Consider the following 15,561-nt stretch of genomic DNA (forward strand, 5'->3'; position numbering starts at 1 on the left):
CTTTGTCTGGAGGAAGGTGTTATCTCTCCAAATGAAGGAGTTCTCTATCTATTTAGTTTGATGGACTTCCCACTGTGACCATCAGAATGAGGTGGATCCTACCATAATCAGTAAAGCCATTAACATCATATTGAAAGTGATGTTTATATAAGCTTGCGTTTGTGCTAGGTCACTTCAGTCGTGTCCGACTCTTCACGGCCCCAAAGACTGTAGCCTGCCAGGCTCCTCTGTCCATGGGATTCTTCAGGCAAGAATACTGGAGTGGGTTGCCTTTCCCTTTTCCAGGGGATCTTCCCGACAGAGGAATCGAATCCACAACTCTTACATCTCCTGCATTGGCAGATGGGTTCTTTACCACTAGTGCCACCTGGGAAGCCCCTATGACATAGACATAATCGTATTAAAACCATAATTCACAGGGAAAGTTGGAAACCACAGAGTATTGTCTAGTGTTCATGAAAGGAATGTTAGGTGGGTGAAACTGTATGCTAATTATGCCCACCTTGAGCATATTGTTATTACCACAAAGGATGACTTTTAAGTATCAATACCTAAAAAGGCTTTTCACATCATATACAGGTCCTAGAGCCTTGACTAAAGGAAAGATACAAAAACAATATGTGTAAATGGTATAAATCCTTCCTAAACATTGCTTATGGGAAAGACTCTGCCTTTTGTAGCCTTTTATCTTCCACATTACCATGTATACTGCCTGACCTGCCTGTATGGGGAGATGCTCAATAAATCCCCATTTAGTGAATAAATATTCACTAAATATCTGGAGAAGGAAATGGCTACCCACTCCAACATTCTTGCCTGGGAAATCTCATGGACAGAGGAGCCTGGTGGGCTTGCAGTTTGTGGGTCACAAGAGTCGGACACAACTTAAATACTAAACCACCACCACTGTTCACTGAATATGTACAATATATTATCCATATCCCTCTGGGATTGTTATTTATCCAACATTTATTGAGTGCCAGCTGTGCACTGGAGAAGGAAATGGCAACCCACTCCAGTGTTCTTGCCTGGAGAATCCCAGGGACGGGGCTGCCTGGTGGGCTACAGTCCTTGGGGTTGCACAGGGTCGGACACGACTGAAGTGACTTAGCAGTAGCAGAAGCAGCAGCTGTGTACAGATGCTATTCTAAGTTCTATGAATATAGCAGTGAACAGATTGAGCTTTCATTTCTAATACTCAGTCACAGAAAATCTCTGAGACTCAAAATCTCTTTCCAACATTCTTTTTCTTTTCCTGACTAAATTGGAAAATGTGCAAGTCACACAGGTCTACTGTGTGTGTGTGTGTGTGTGTGTGTGTGTTTGCAAAACGCACAACTGGAAGCATTTACGGGAAGTGCTAAGTGCAGTAAACCTGAGTTTGAGTCCTGCTGCTACATTTATTAACTAAACAAACTGAGGAAAGTTATTTAAACTCCTGCTTTTTGTTTGCTTGTTTTTTCTTTTTCCCTGTATTTTAATGTGAATACCACCATGAGGCCATACTTTGCTAAGGCTAAGAGCTAGTACTGAGATCAGACTGCCTAGATTTGAATCCTGCCACTCCTGCATTTGAATCCTTCCAAATCCTGGATTTGAATCCAAGCTATGTGATCATGGGCCATTGTCATAACCATTCTGTGGTTCAGTTTTCTCATGCACAAAATAGGGATAACAACAGAACATTCCTTATGGAATTATTTGGGGATTAATTGAGTTCCCATATAGGAGTACCTAGAATGGTACCTGATATATAGTGAGTGTTATATGAGCTAACTCTCACTACTGCTACTGTTACTAAGACCTCTCTTGCAGTATTGGTGGAGAAATAATATAATGATATATATCAAAATCCCAAGCCTAGTACTAGATACATGACTACGTAATAAATGGGAATCATTACTGAATTGCTTAGTTGTTTACAAGCATCACTCTGAAGAGTAGAAAGTGATGGAAAAGTTAAGAGAAGAGAAATTTTGTATGAAAGAGAGGCATCGTAACTACCTGCAGAAAAGTAGTAATTGTCTGCATAGGTTTTACTATTGGTCCACTGTTACACTGTGCGATCTTCAATAGACAGAAGTAATAGATGTTGATTTATTGTTATCTAATAATATACATATCCATTATAATTGCATTTAGAAAATTCAAGTTCAGTCATGTTCACTCCTTATCAGGTGTACTTAGATGGCAAATTAACTCTGAGAATGGAATTAAAATTACTTCCCCATCCCTACTTCTTCCATCTCCTTGGTGGACAGCTGATCTTTTACAGTCTGACTCTTCTCACCTTTCTTGTCTCACTTCCTGTTGATCCTGCACAACTCTATATTCCACTCTGACACAACAAGCCACTTTCATTTTTCAGTAGCATGAGTGCCCAGGCTCCCTGTTGGTCTGTGCAATGCCTTCCCCATAATCTATCCATCCAGTTTAAATATCATCCCTGCTGTGAAACTTTCCTTGACTCCAGCAGTTAGCTGCTTCTTCTGTAATCCCATAGGTTTTATACACATGCCCCCTCCAAAGTGTCATTTACATTGCTTTGAAATTTTATTTATCTTTTTATCATGGAGTGAGATCCATGAGAATCGGAACATTACTTTTCCATCCTTGGAATTTAACATGTAGTGGGTTCAAGATACAATATTTAACGAATTACAAAATGGGCACCATAGTGAAAGGAACAAGGTAAGCTTTATTAGCACAACTTCCCAGGTAAGAGCACAGAGACTCTGAAGGTCAATCAGTAGTGTCTACTGAGAGCCACATGAATAGCCTTCCTCTCACTTACACTGAGCATCAGCTGAGAGGGCTGACCCTTTAGGATACCTTTTTCACAAATTCACTCTAACTAGCTCTGGTCTGTGAGTGCAGCTTGGCTCATTTGATTTCAATCAATTTTTGTCTAATGAATTTTCTCTCAATTCTGGGTGCATGTTATCTTCATATGGGAAGCACTATGGCTTGCTTTTTTCATGTTTTTTAAAATATTTATTTTTAACTGGAGGATAATTGCTTTACAATATTGCTTTGGTTTCTGCCATGCATCAGCATGAATTAGCCATAGGTTTACATGTGTCCCCTCCCTCTTAAAGCTCCCTCCCACTTCCCACCCTTTCCCATCCCTCTAGGTTGTTACAGAGCCTTGGTTTGAGTTCCTTGAGTCATGCAGCAAATTTCCATTGGCTGCCTATTTTACATATGGTAGTGTACACAGTTCTTAGTAGTGTACCTTGCCACTTTATGATACCAGTAAATATTTATGGGAAAAGAAAAAAACAGTAGCTTATGAAACTGCCTTTTCCTCCCCTTAGACTTCTAGTTTACTGTTTTTTTTTCAGTTCGCTATCATTGATATTTTGGTTTGTACCCTAAGTTCCTTCAAGTTTTATCATTAGCTTAAATGATTGTAATCTGGTTTTCACTCCGTACCATTCCCCAAAGACTTCTTTGCCTTTTCCTCAACTAAGCTAAGAAATTGTGGAGTAGAGTATATATTTGGAATTATAGTCAACTGAGGTTGAATTTTTTAGCTGTATAGCAGGCTTTTCATTTGCAGCTACTCATTCCTAATAATTTATGCTCTTAAAGTGTCCATTTCTTTTAAAAGTATTGCTTTTCAGTAAAAATTTTCAAATACTCCTTAAATGAGTTCTATAATATCATTAGCCAGCAACATGAAGATGAAGAATTACTGGGACACTGTTATTTCAAACCCAAAGAAAGGCTCCAAGTCTTTCCAGTGGTCTCAGCAGAAAAGGAAGGAGGTGGGAGGAGAAGGGGATGACAGAGGATGAGATGGTTGGATGGCATCACTGACTCGATGGACATGAGTTTGAGCAGGCTCTGGGAGATGGTGATAGACAGGGAGGCTGGGTATGGGGTCTCAAAGTTTTGGATGTGACTAAGCAACAGAAAAACAACAACAACAACAATGCTTATTACATGCCAGACACTGTGCTAACTGGTGTGGGTCAGAGAGTAACTCCACATTTAGAGACAACCAACTCAAAATAAATCATCAGCATCTCTTGGATTTCTCCTTCTCTCAGTTCTAATAGTTAACCACTAAGTAAATGATTCTTTAATTCATACTCTTTCAGAATTTGATAAAATGTAGGCTCTCTCCCAAAAATACTACAAAATTCTCAAATTTTACCTATTTTTGATCTACACAAATCTATCCCTTTTGTTAATGAGAAGGCACTGTGATGGCCATTTGGTCTGCAGTGACCAATAAGACAATGTAATTACTCTCCCTGGATTCCCCATATACTATTGGAGAATGACACAAAATCAAATAATTACAATCTAGCATGACATATGTAATGATCAAAGGAGGGAAACAGTAAATCTGATTGATGTTTTTATACCCTAAAAGCCTTAAAGAAGCAAAGGATACAGTGGCAAATAAAAGTTTAAGGAAATCATAAGGAAAGGGGTTTCCCTGGTGGCTCCATGGTAAAGAATCCACTTGCAATGCAGGAGTCATGGGTTCGATCCCTGCGTTGGGAAGATACCCTGGAGAACAAAATGGCAACCCACTCCAGTATTCTTGTCTGGGAAATCCCATGGACAGACGCGTCTTGGTGGGCTGCAGTTCTTGGGATTGAGAAAGAGTTGGACATGACTTAGCAACTAAACAGCAACAGCAAAGGAAGAAGAACTCAAAAACAGACTCAAAATTCAAGAACACACACAAAAATGCCATGTGGACACAGTAGGGGAAGGGGAGGGATGAACTGAGAGATTAGCACTGACATGTATTCACTACCACGTGTAAAATAATGGCTAATGGGATCCTGCTGTATTGCACAAGGGGCTCAGCTCAGTGCTCTGTGATGACCTGGGGGGTGGAAAGGAGTGGGGCAGGCGGGAGGCCTAAGAGGGAGGGATGTATGTGTACATAGAGTTGGTTCAGTTTGTTCCACAGCAGAAACTAATGCAACATGGTAAAGCAATTATACTCCAATAAGAAACTTAAAAACAAAGTAGCTATAATTTTCATAAAAGTAACAGCATTCTGTATTCTATTATATGTATTATTCTAAGTAATTTTACATATATTTATTCACTAAATACTTACAAGAAACCCTTCATATAACATGCTGTTTTGTATTAAACCACTACGGCTACCATGACATAGTACCATAGACTTGGTGGCTTAAACAAGAGAAATTTATTTTCTTGCAATCCTGGAGACTAGAAATTTCAAGATCAAGGTATGGGCAAAACTGGTGACTTTTGAGACCTCACTTCACGGTTTCTTCTTGACTCCCTTTTCCTTGTGTCTTCACAGGCTCTTCCTTCTGTTGTACCTGTCTGTGTCCAAATTTCTCCTCCTTATAAGGGCACCAGACATAATGAATTAGAACCAACCCCGAGGATCTCATATTCACTTAATTAGCTCTTTAAAGACCCTATCTCTAAATACAACCACTTTCTGAAAACCCACATGTGTATTTTGGGCAGGCACAATCCAACCCATATTGTAGCTGTCATTTTCCTGGGAAGGAAACTGAAGCACACAGAGGTGAAATAGTTTGCCCAAGTTTCCACAGCTTCTGAGCATCACAACCAAAATCTGAATCTGAGCAATCCAATTTCAGCATCTGTGAAGCTAACTTCTATAATTAATTCACTCTCTGTTCATATAATTTCTTTAAAACAAGAAATAAAATTCACTGACATATTTGTTTGTTAAGTTAACTCCATCCTTCTTGTGATACACCAAAATTCCCAAGGAGTAGAAATATAAAACCTCTGTTCTAAGGGAATTCAAATTGGCTCCTTATATTAAACTTCCGAAATGATGGCTTCTGATGAGTGCAAGAACAACAACAACAATTACCCACTGTTGAGTGCTTACTGTGTGTTGGCACTGTTCTGGGTGTACTGTACACCTAATCTCAGTTATATCTCACGGCATTTTGAAGTTTATTATCCACATTTTACAGATGAGTAAACTGAGGCTCACAAAGATTATCCTCTCTCCTCTCACAAAACCAAAACCAGAAATACGAATCAAGGTCTCTCAAGAAATTTTATGTTTTGGCTTCTTTTGGGGCCCCCAAATCCCAGCACCAAAACTGGGACTTTTTATTGAACCTTTGGGCTTCCCAGATGGCACTAGTGGTAAAGAACCCCCCTGCCAATGCAAAAGACATAAGAGGTGAGGGTTCACTCCCTGGGTTGGGAAGATACCCTGGAGGAGGACATGCAACCCACTCCAGTATTCTGGCCTGGAGAATCCCGTGGATAGGGTCTCTCGAGTCTGACATGACTGAGAGCGACTTAGCACGCACTCAGGCATTGAACCTTTGCTTATAAACGGTTAAAGCTGGATTTTTGCCCTTTTGTCCGCACCTCCTGCAGGGCTCCCCTGTGTTCACAGCATGCGTTGCACCTCTTCCCTTAGCTCCTCTTTCTCCCACGTGCCTGCAGTGAGTGTCAGCTTCTAGATAAGGCTCAGCACTTCCAGAGTCACTTCACAGGTGCTCACTGGCCTCCCTTGGGAGGAACTCTCCATTGGTCCTCAAGGACAGGTCAACGCACAGACCCAGAATCCGTGCCAAGGCCATTCTCTTTGGCCCCCTTCTCTGTCGCCACTTTGTGACCTACTAAGCCAGTGCTGGTCTATGGGTTCTCATGGCCTTTGGGAGGAAGTAAAAAGGTTCCACAAATAAAAATCACGTCTTTAGACTATCGATGTTAATATTTCACAACTCTTCTCTCCACTGTTGAGACACTTTGTAATAAAATGTTCATTTCTCAGGTAAAGTAAAAATGACAAAGGATACCTAGTTCTCACTTCTGTGCACAGCTCTAAAATGCTTAGTGTGTGCTAAGTCACTTCAATCGTGTCTGATGCTGTGCAACACTATGGACTATAGCCTCCCAGCCTCCTCTGTCCATGGGATTCTCCAGGCAAGAACACTGGCATTGTTGCCATGCTCCTCTCCAGGGCATCTTCCCAACCTAGGGACCGAACCCGCATCTCAAGTCTCCTGCATTGGCAGATGGGTTCTTTACCACTAGCACCACCTGGAGTAAAGCATTAATGCTTTGTCCATCTTTCTGCTTTAAATAGTAATAAATAACATTTCGCTTGTTAGTGGAAGAATATTTAACTTGGAATAGAACACCTGGGCTCTGGCCACAGCTCTGCAAGTTGAGTATAATTGTAAAACTAACAGAAATCTGACATGAAACACTGGATTCTCTGCCACAGTCTTGTTGGGTCAGCATTGGCAGAGTTTCAACCCTTTGAGTCAATGTTCTCTTCTGTAAAATGGGATCAATATAACAGTTACCTCCTTGATTTGTTGAAGCTTACGTCAATAAGCAACATACACCGAGAGGTTGTGTTAAGAGAAATGGCTTTATTAAGAACTCATTCTCCTGGGTGAGATTATAAACTCAGGAGGGCGGCAGCAATGATCATGTAAATATTAAACACCTACTATGTGTTAGGCACAGAGAAAAGGAAGATTAGAAAGATGAGGTTTTGTAGCTAGGAGATAGCACTGATATTCTCCAGTGTACTTTTGCTTGCTCTGAAAACAATGTCTGTCTCATTCTAGGTTTGTTCCTCCCACAGGGAAAGAAAACAGGATGACTATAGACTATAGTGGATGACTATAGACTATTTTCTATTTTCAGAGATAACTTCTGAACTGGAGTCTTTAACTCATATTCTAGCATCTGTTTTTCTGTACGTTTCCAGTCCTGTCTCCAAACCCTGCCCCCGAATGCAAGGCTTAGTCAGTGACAGAAGTAATTCAGGATCCACTTGGGGAAAATAAGGAAGAAAAAAACCAAGTCCCCGGCAGAGGTGACTGGAGTGTCAGAGGAAAAAGCAGCCCGAGTATATCAGCCCAAAGACCTGGGTTCTTATCTGCCTCCAGGGCCTTACCGAATTTCTCCAGTTTCCTTTCTTCTGCTTCTGTTTTGATTGTGAGTCCCCTTTAACCAGAAAATGTGGAGTCTTCTGTGATGCCTCACTCCTGAGTTGTACCACTTGGAAAGCTACACATTTTTTTTTTTTTTTAACATAGATACATTTTCTTGCTGATTTCCTCCTCCCTTGTTCCCTGCACATCAGTTCTGACTATCCTCCAGTTCTTTCTTCACAGTGCAATCTGTGTACTCTTTAAAAAATTATCTGTTCATGTTATCTCTCACCACTGCAGAGACAAACAGTGACTTCCTATTGCTCTTAGGAGAAATTGCAAATACTTCTTGCATGTCCTCAACTGCCCTTCTTGATTTTGACCCTGATTCCTCTCTAGCTTCATCTCAAACTGTTCTCTCCATAGATACATTGGTCACTCTACATATTCTGGCTGGACAGATATTTTTATTCCCAAAGTTACAGATCAGTGGAGAAGGGTAGCATAAGGAAGAGATGTTAATGTCACGATTTTTGAAGATTCTGTGTGCTGTGCTTTAAGATGCTTTTGAGATATTTCAATGAGGGTGCCAGATGGGCAGCTGGAAATTTGGGCTGAGATTTAAGACCAAGATTTACTCTGTAAATATAAATTGAGAAGTCATCAGCTGTAGATAATAAGTGAAGCTACGGGAGGAGTGAGACAGATAAGAGAATGTAGCCTCCCATTGAAGGTTCTTGCAAATTCTATTCTTTTTCAGAAAAACTCATATACCACTTCTCCAAATAGTCATCCTTTAACACCATCAAAGACTTTCCCAAAGGCGGCAGAATCAATCAGACCTCTTCACTAAATTGTATTGCCAGGTTGCTTTTGTATCTTTCAGTCTGTAACTAAAGATACATTTCTGAAATTACTGGTTAGTATCTATCTCCACCACTAGATCTAAGTACTACAAGGACACAGAACTACATCAATACCCGACAAAGAGCCAGTTTATAGATGCGTATATGTATTCAACTATTTATGAAATGGTTGAATAAGTCAATGAAAAAGAATTCTATTGTTTTTATACAATTGTGTTGTACCAGTGAATGTACTAAAGCAAATCAGTTCCCTAATATCCAATCACATTAGGTTTCTTTGTTGTTCTATTTTATTTTATTTTATTTTTTTAAATTTTATTTTATTTTAAAAATTTACATAATTGTATTAGTTTTGCCAAATATCAAAATGAATCCGCCACAGGTATACATGTGTTCCCCATCCTGAATCCTGTTGTTCTATTTTTAAAAAGGAAATTTAAGAATCATTTTCTCTTTACATACCAGAGTTTGCATATATCTCACATCCAGTTTCCCCTATTCTTAATTTACATCAGTATGGAAGTTTTGTCACAATTCAAGAAACAACTTCACTATATTATTATTAACTACAGTCTATTAAGATTACTTAGTTGTTATCTAATATCTCTTTGTATTTCAAGATCCCATCCAGGATCTCATATTACATTTAGTGATCATGTCTCCTCCCTCCTTCTTGACTGTGGCTATTTTTCAAGCTTTGCTTGTTTTTGATGACCTTGACAGTTTTGAGGAGTACTGCTCAGGTGTTTTACAGATTGACCCTCAACTGGAATTTTGTAGACTGTAGTTACTTGGGGAGGAAGAGGACCGAGTGGAAAGCACTCTTCTCTCCCCATCATATCAAGGGTACACGCTATCAACATGGCTGACCATGGGCAGTGTTTGCTTTGGTCACTTGGCAGATACCATATTCACCAGTTTTCTCAAACCTAAGGACTTCCCTGGTGGCTCTGATGGTAAAGAATCTGCGACCTGGGTTTGATCCCTGAGTCGGGAAGATCCCCTGGAGAAGTGCATGGCAACCCACTCCAGTATTCTGGCCTGGAGAATTCCATGGACTGAGAAGCCTGGCGGGCTATAGTCCATAGGGTTGGCAAAGGGTCGGACATGACTGAGCGACTAATACTTTCACTTTCAAACTCCTAAATGGTTCCACTGCCCTTCCATATTGCGCTCTTTGGGGGAAAGTTACTACAGACACCCCATACATAAGGAGCGGGAGTTACGCATTGCTCCTTTATGTACTCAAAATGTCTGCATCTGCTAAGTCACTTCAGCCGTGTCCAACTCTGTGCGACCCCATAGACGGCAGCCCACCAGGCTCTGCCGTCCCTGGGATTCTCCAGGCAAGAACACTGGAGTGGGTTGCCATTTCCTTCTCCAATGCATGAAAGTGAAAAGTGAAAGTGAAGTAGCTCAGTCGTGTCCGACCCTCAGCGACCCCGTGGCCTGCAGCCTACCAGGCTCCTCCATCCATGGGATTTTCCAGGCAAGAGTACTGGAGTGGGGTGCCATTGCCTTCTCTGGAGAAGAACTGACTCACTGGAAAAGACCCTGATGCTGGGAAAGATTGAAGGCAGGAGGAGAAGGGGATGATAGAGGATGAGATGTCTGCATAATTATTTGGAATTCTTCCACATGGTAGATGTAGGTAGGTATACATATTATCAGTTTGCATTCATCTATATTTATTTTACACTTTTGCTTACAATCGTTTATTCCATGTCTCAAATTGATACTATTCCACAGAGACTATTATTTTACACTGTTGCTTATAATCAAACATTTATTCTATGACTCAAAGTGCTACTATTCCTCAGAAACTATTTGTCTCACAGATCTTTTAGTTATAATCCACTCTTATCATATTAGAACTCTGTTGGTATCATGGTAGAGTACAGGAGAGGGAAAGTGTCCTATAGTATTCTGATTAAATTTCAATCTTTTAGTTGGCCAGTGTCTTCGGGCTATGACTGTCATGAGTGTTTCTGCAGTGGTATAGCTTCTTGATTTTTCCACCTCTGATCTCCCTTTTTAGTTGTCATATTCCCAATCTGTTTCCTAGAAGCCCTGACCCATGTAGCCTTAAATGAGACAGGAAGGCTGGAAGAGGCTGGACTGAGGAGTTCCCTTCCCCCTACTGGAATACTACTCTGGTGGTTATTTCCTCTGGATTGAAGGGCTTTGGTGTGGAGAAGACCTCTGTGCGTATTTCACAATGGATACTCTTTCCCTCCCCCAACACAGCCAGGAGAGGATCTTTCTCAGATCTTTATTGTGAAAACTGGACAGAGTTCCTGGAAGTAAAAGCCCCACATGTGTGGGAATCCCCCTAAGACTATGGGTCCCAGGAGTGTCTCTCATCACTAGCCGTCCATCTCATCACTAGCTTCTCTCATCACCAGTCTCCAGGCATTTATCAAAGTGTTTGGGTTTATGGATCTAGCTTCTCCTCCTGAAAAGGGAATAGCAGTTGAGTTCCTCTGCTTGCAGTTATCTCTGCAGTTTGGGGAGAAGTAGTCTGCTCTGTGACCTCGGTTCTCTCATAAGTCCAAGAAAAGTTATTGATTTTCCACTTATCTAGCTTTGTCTTATTGTAAGGATGGAAGTGACCAGACATCCGTGCTATTTTTATACATAAAACACATTCCTCCTTGTTTTTGTCTGTGATCAGCTTAACCTTTTCCTAAACCCTCTCTTGTGCATTTCATTGTTGCCCAGGCTTCCAGAAAACCATCTAGATGCAGGTTAAATAAATCTTTGGTAAGAAGATAATTTGCTTCCCAAAATGTCAGTGTGCTTATCCAAGTTAAACATTAGTATTCTGATGTGAGCCATTCTAGACATGGTGTGATGAAATTAACTGAAGATGAGAACCACTGATGAAGAATTTAAACAGGATTAATACCTTCATTTTAAAAGGTGGATAAGGTAGGTGAGCACATTAATGGTTTCATCCATTATATCTCTTGGTGCTAAGAATTGATGTCCTTGTCCTATTTAGGTAAAGAATTTTTATTTCTTGGCAGAAATAAGATTATATATAAACTGAACTATAAGAGTAATTTTTCTCAATTGACAAAAGGCACAATGTCTGCCTGAAGCTCTTATATAATAGCTCATTGTATATTGGACTGTTTCTAAATCAGCCAAAGTTTAATAGGGATGGGGAGAGATTAATTATCAGAGGGCCTCCTTCTCATTAAAAAATAGATTTACCACTTGCAAACTGCTGAATATTGTTTCTGCTGCTGCTGCTGCTAAGTCGCTTCAGTTGTGTCCGACTCTGTGCAACCCCATAGACAGCAGCCCACCAGGCTCCCCCGTCCCTGGGATAATATTGTTTAAACATGTTTAAATATAACTTCAACATTTAATACTAATAAAAAGTCTTATAAAATAGTGTCTATGTTATAATTCTTTTTGTTAAAATATATATATAGTGTTATATTTGCATATTTAAAAAACTAACAGAAATATTAAGCAAGTATGTGTGTTTTTTTTTAATTTTCTCCTTTTTGCATGTTTCTATTTTCTGAATTTTGTGTAATGAACAAGTAATGCTTTCATGAAAAGAAGAAAACCATAGACATCAAAATAAGAAGAGTAGTTCATAAAATACAGGACTTGAAAAGAATTTGGGATTTATTTGTTAAGCCAGTTAAGCCAGTTTCTAATTTCTTCACTTGAGGAAATGGAGGTACACACCAAAAAAAAAAAAAAAAAATTCCTCTTGAATACTGTTTCCCCATTGCTGCTTAAAGAATAATAACCATTTTAAAAGAGCTAGTTCAAATATGCACAGCTTTGGCATTTCTGTGATAGCATGTCTCACATCTCTCACCAGCTGTAACTTCTAGTATAACATGAATCATGAAGAAGAGAAAGATGCTGTGGGGTGAAGACGGCGTCTCCTCACCATCTGTCCAACGCTTAGCCATATATTTCAGTTGTTGTTGCTCAGTCACTAAGCTGTGTTCAACTCTGAGACCCCGTGGACTGCAGCACACCAGGCTCCATTCCTTCATCGTCTCCCAAAGTTTGTTCACATTCACATCCATTGAGTCAGTGATGCGATCTAACTGTCTCATCCTCTGTTGCACCTTCTCCTTAGATTTCAGTCTTTACCAGCATCAGGATCTGTTCCAATATCTTACTTATGCTATTTTAATTAACCCTTTAATCTTTTCAATTAATTAATTTTTATTGACGTAGAGTTGACTTACAATGTTTCAGGTGTACAGCAAATTGATTAGTTTATATTGTACACACACACACACACACACATATATATGCATACATTGTTGTTATTTAGTCACTGAGTCATGTCCAACTCTTCTGCAACCCCATGGACTGTAGCCCGCCAGGATCCTCTGTCCGTGGGATTTCCCAGGCAAGAATACTGGTGTGGGTTGCCATTTCCTTTTCTTAGTGATCTTTCTGACCCAGGGATTGAACCCGCATCTCCTGCATTGGCAGTCAGATTGTTTACCACTGAGCCACCAGGGATGCCCATGTGTATATATACTTTTCAGATACTTTTCCATTATGGGTTATTACAAGACATTGAATACAGTTCCCATTAGAGGTTATTTTAAGACATTGAATACAGTAGGTCCTTGTTTATCTATTTTATGTATAGTAGTATATATGTGTTAATCCCAAATTCCTATTTTACCATTCTACTCCCTCCCCCTTTAGCAACCATAAGTTTTTCCTATGTCTGTGAGTCTATTTCTGTTTTATAAATAAGTTCATTTGTATCCTATTTTAGATTCCACATATAAGTAATATAATATGATATTTGTCTTTATCTACCTATTTAATTCACTTAGCATGGTAATTTTTAGGTCCATCCATGTTACTGAAAATGGCATTATATCATTCTTTTTTATGGGCTGAGCAATATTCCATTGTGTGTGTATATATACATATATATATATATATATATATATATATAAAAATATATATCACATCTTCTTTATCCATTCATCTGACATTTAGGTTGCTTAATTAATCCTTGCAATACCTTCATGACTTAAATATCACTCTCATTATTCAGATGAATAAAAGAAAAATTAAACAGGTTAAAACATTTTAGAGTTTTAAAGTTGTCTTAACGTTAAGACAACTTTGTCAAAACCCACAGAACTTGAGTTTTACGTAGGTTCATATTTCTTCAAAACTAAATATATAGTAAATACTCAGAAAATGTATTTAATAATCGAGGTATTTATCAGCAGCCTACTTATCCTTCAATTAATTCACAATGAAAACAACTGTGACCACAACTAGCATTTGAAGTCCGGATTTTTTAAACAAATAGAATTCTTTTTCATCACCAAAAAGCAATCATCACTGCTGCCGTCTGGCTTCCTTGTTCTCGTCTTTATTGTACTTCAAAAAAAAATTTTTTTTAAACTTCTCTGTCTACTTGAAACATCACTTTTTTTTTTTTTTTTAGATACCAGCTTCTTGCACAAAACTTTTGCCTCCGAGCTTTAATTCTAGAGCTAAATAACAATAGCTTATCTATTTAGCACTTTCCTAAAAACTACCACGTTGGAGAATTTGTTTGGAGACAGATGGGATAGATATTATTACTTTCATTTTAAGGATGTGAAGGCTAAACCTTCAAGAGTTTCTGTGATTTGCTTATGAGCTTATGCAGTGTATACAGCTCTTAAATCACAAATCTCGGACCCAAGGGGAGTTTTCTGACCCCAGATCTAGTGTTCTTCCCTCTGTGCTATGTGGTCTGGTCATACAAAGGCATTGTCTTTGTCACCCCTGTAATTATCCACTACATGTTCTGTTATACTTAGTTTCACTTCCGTCCCTACTGGACAGTTTTGATCTCTTAGCTTTTTAGCTTTTGTTCCTGTCAGGGTTTTTCATTGCTTGCAACAGAAACTCACTCTGGCTGAATTAAAAAGGGAACAAATTTGCTGAAAGAATAATGGATAATTCAGGAGATCGTGGAGATGCAGGTTGAGAAACAGGTAAGAACGAGAAAGGAGGGCAGCAGCCAAATCATCTGCCAAAGCTGTGCTCTCGAACACAGGCTGCCTCTGGGCAGCACTTACCTTTACTGATACCTCTGATCTCATGCTTATAAACAGGATGATGTTAGCACCACTGCCCTTGCCCACTGCTAGAATGCTTTTCCGTTGTCCTTGCTTTTTCGTATCAGTATCTCCTGTTTCAGTCTTGAATGGGTATGTCTGATTGGCTGAGTATTGATCATGTGGTCATACTTTAGCTTTCTGGGAAGCTGGGAAATGGTAAGTGCTAAGTATGTTTACCTTCTGTCATGGAAGGTGAGCTCTTTTTCTCAACAAGACTTATGAAGTATGTGTGCATGCATGCTAAGTCACTTCAGTCATGTCCAACTTTTTGTGACCCCATGGACTGTGGCCCACCAGGCTCCTCTGTCCATGAGATGCAAGAATACTGGAGTGGTTGCCATGCCCTTCTCCAGGGAACCTTCCCAACCCAGGGACTGATGCATTGCAGGCAGATTCTTTACCGCCAAACCAACAGGGACAGCCCTCATTAAACATATACTTCTCTAAATATAACAAGGAGGTTGAAATAAAGTCCCCTACCATGATCAAAAAATAGCCAACTTCTAATACTGATTCCAATTTAGTTTTGCATGTTCTTTCTTTGGGTGAACTTTCTTTGAGATAAGAGACATATATTATTTATGACTATGTCTCGGTTGTCACTCAGCCAATAATTACACTTGCTCTGTGGCATTCTGAAGGGTTTTAACTTGTCATTTAACTTTCACTTAT

General features: G+C 39.5%; 1 protein-coding gene across 1 annotated transcript in view; it reads left to right on the forward strand.

Moving 5' to 3' along the window:
- TYR (tyrosinase) overlaps positions 1–15,561 on the forward strand; it is a 108,997-nt gene that overhangs the window by 75,768 nt on the left and 17,668 nt on the right. The window lies entirely within an intron of this gene.

The sequence above is a fragment of the Bos indicus x Bos taurus genome, chromosome 29 (genome assembly GCF_003369695.1).
Source record: "Bos indicus x Bos taurus breed Angus x Brahman F1 hybrid chromosome 29, Bos_hybrid_MaternalHap_v2.0, whole genome shotgun sequence".
Taxonomy (NCBI): Eukaryota; Metazoa; Chordata; class Mammalia; order Artiodactyla; family Bovidae; genus Bos; species Bos indicus x Bos taurus.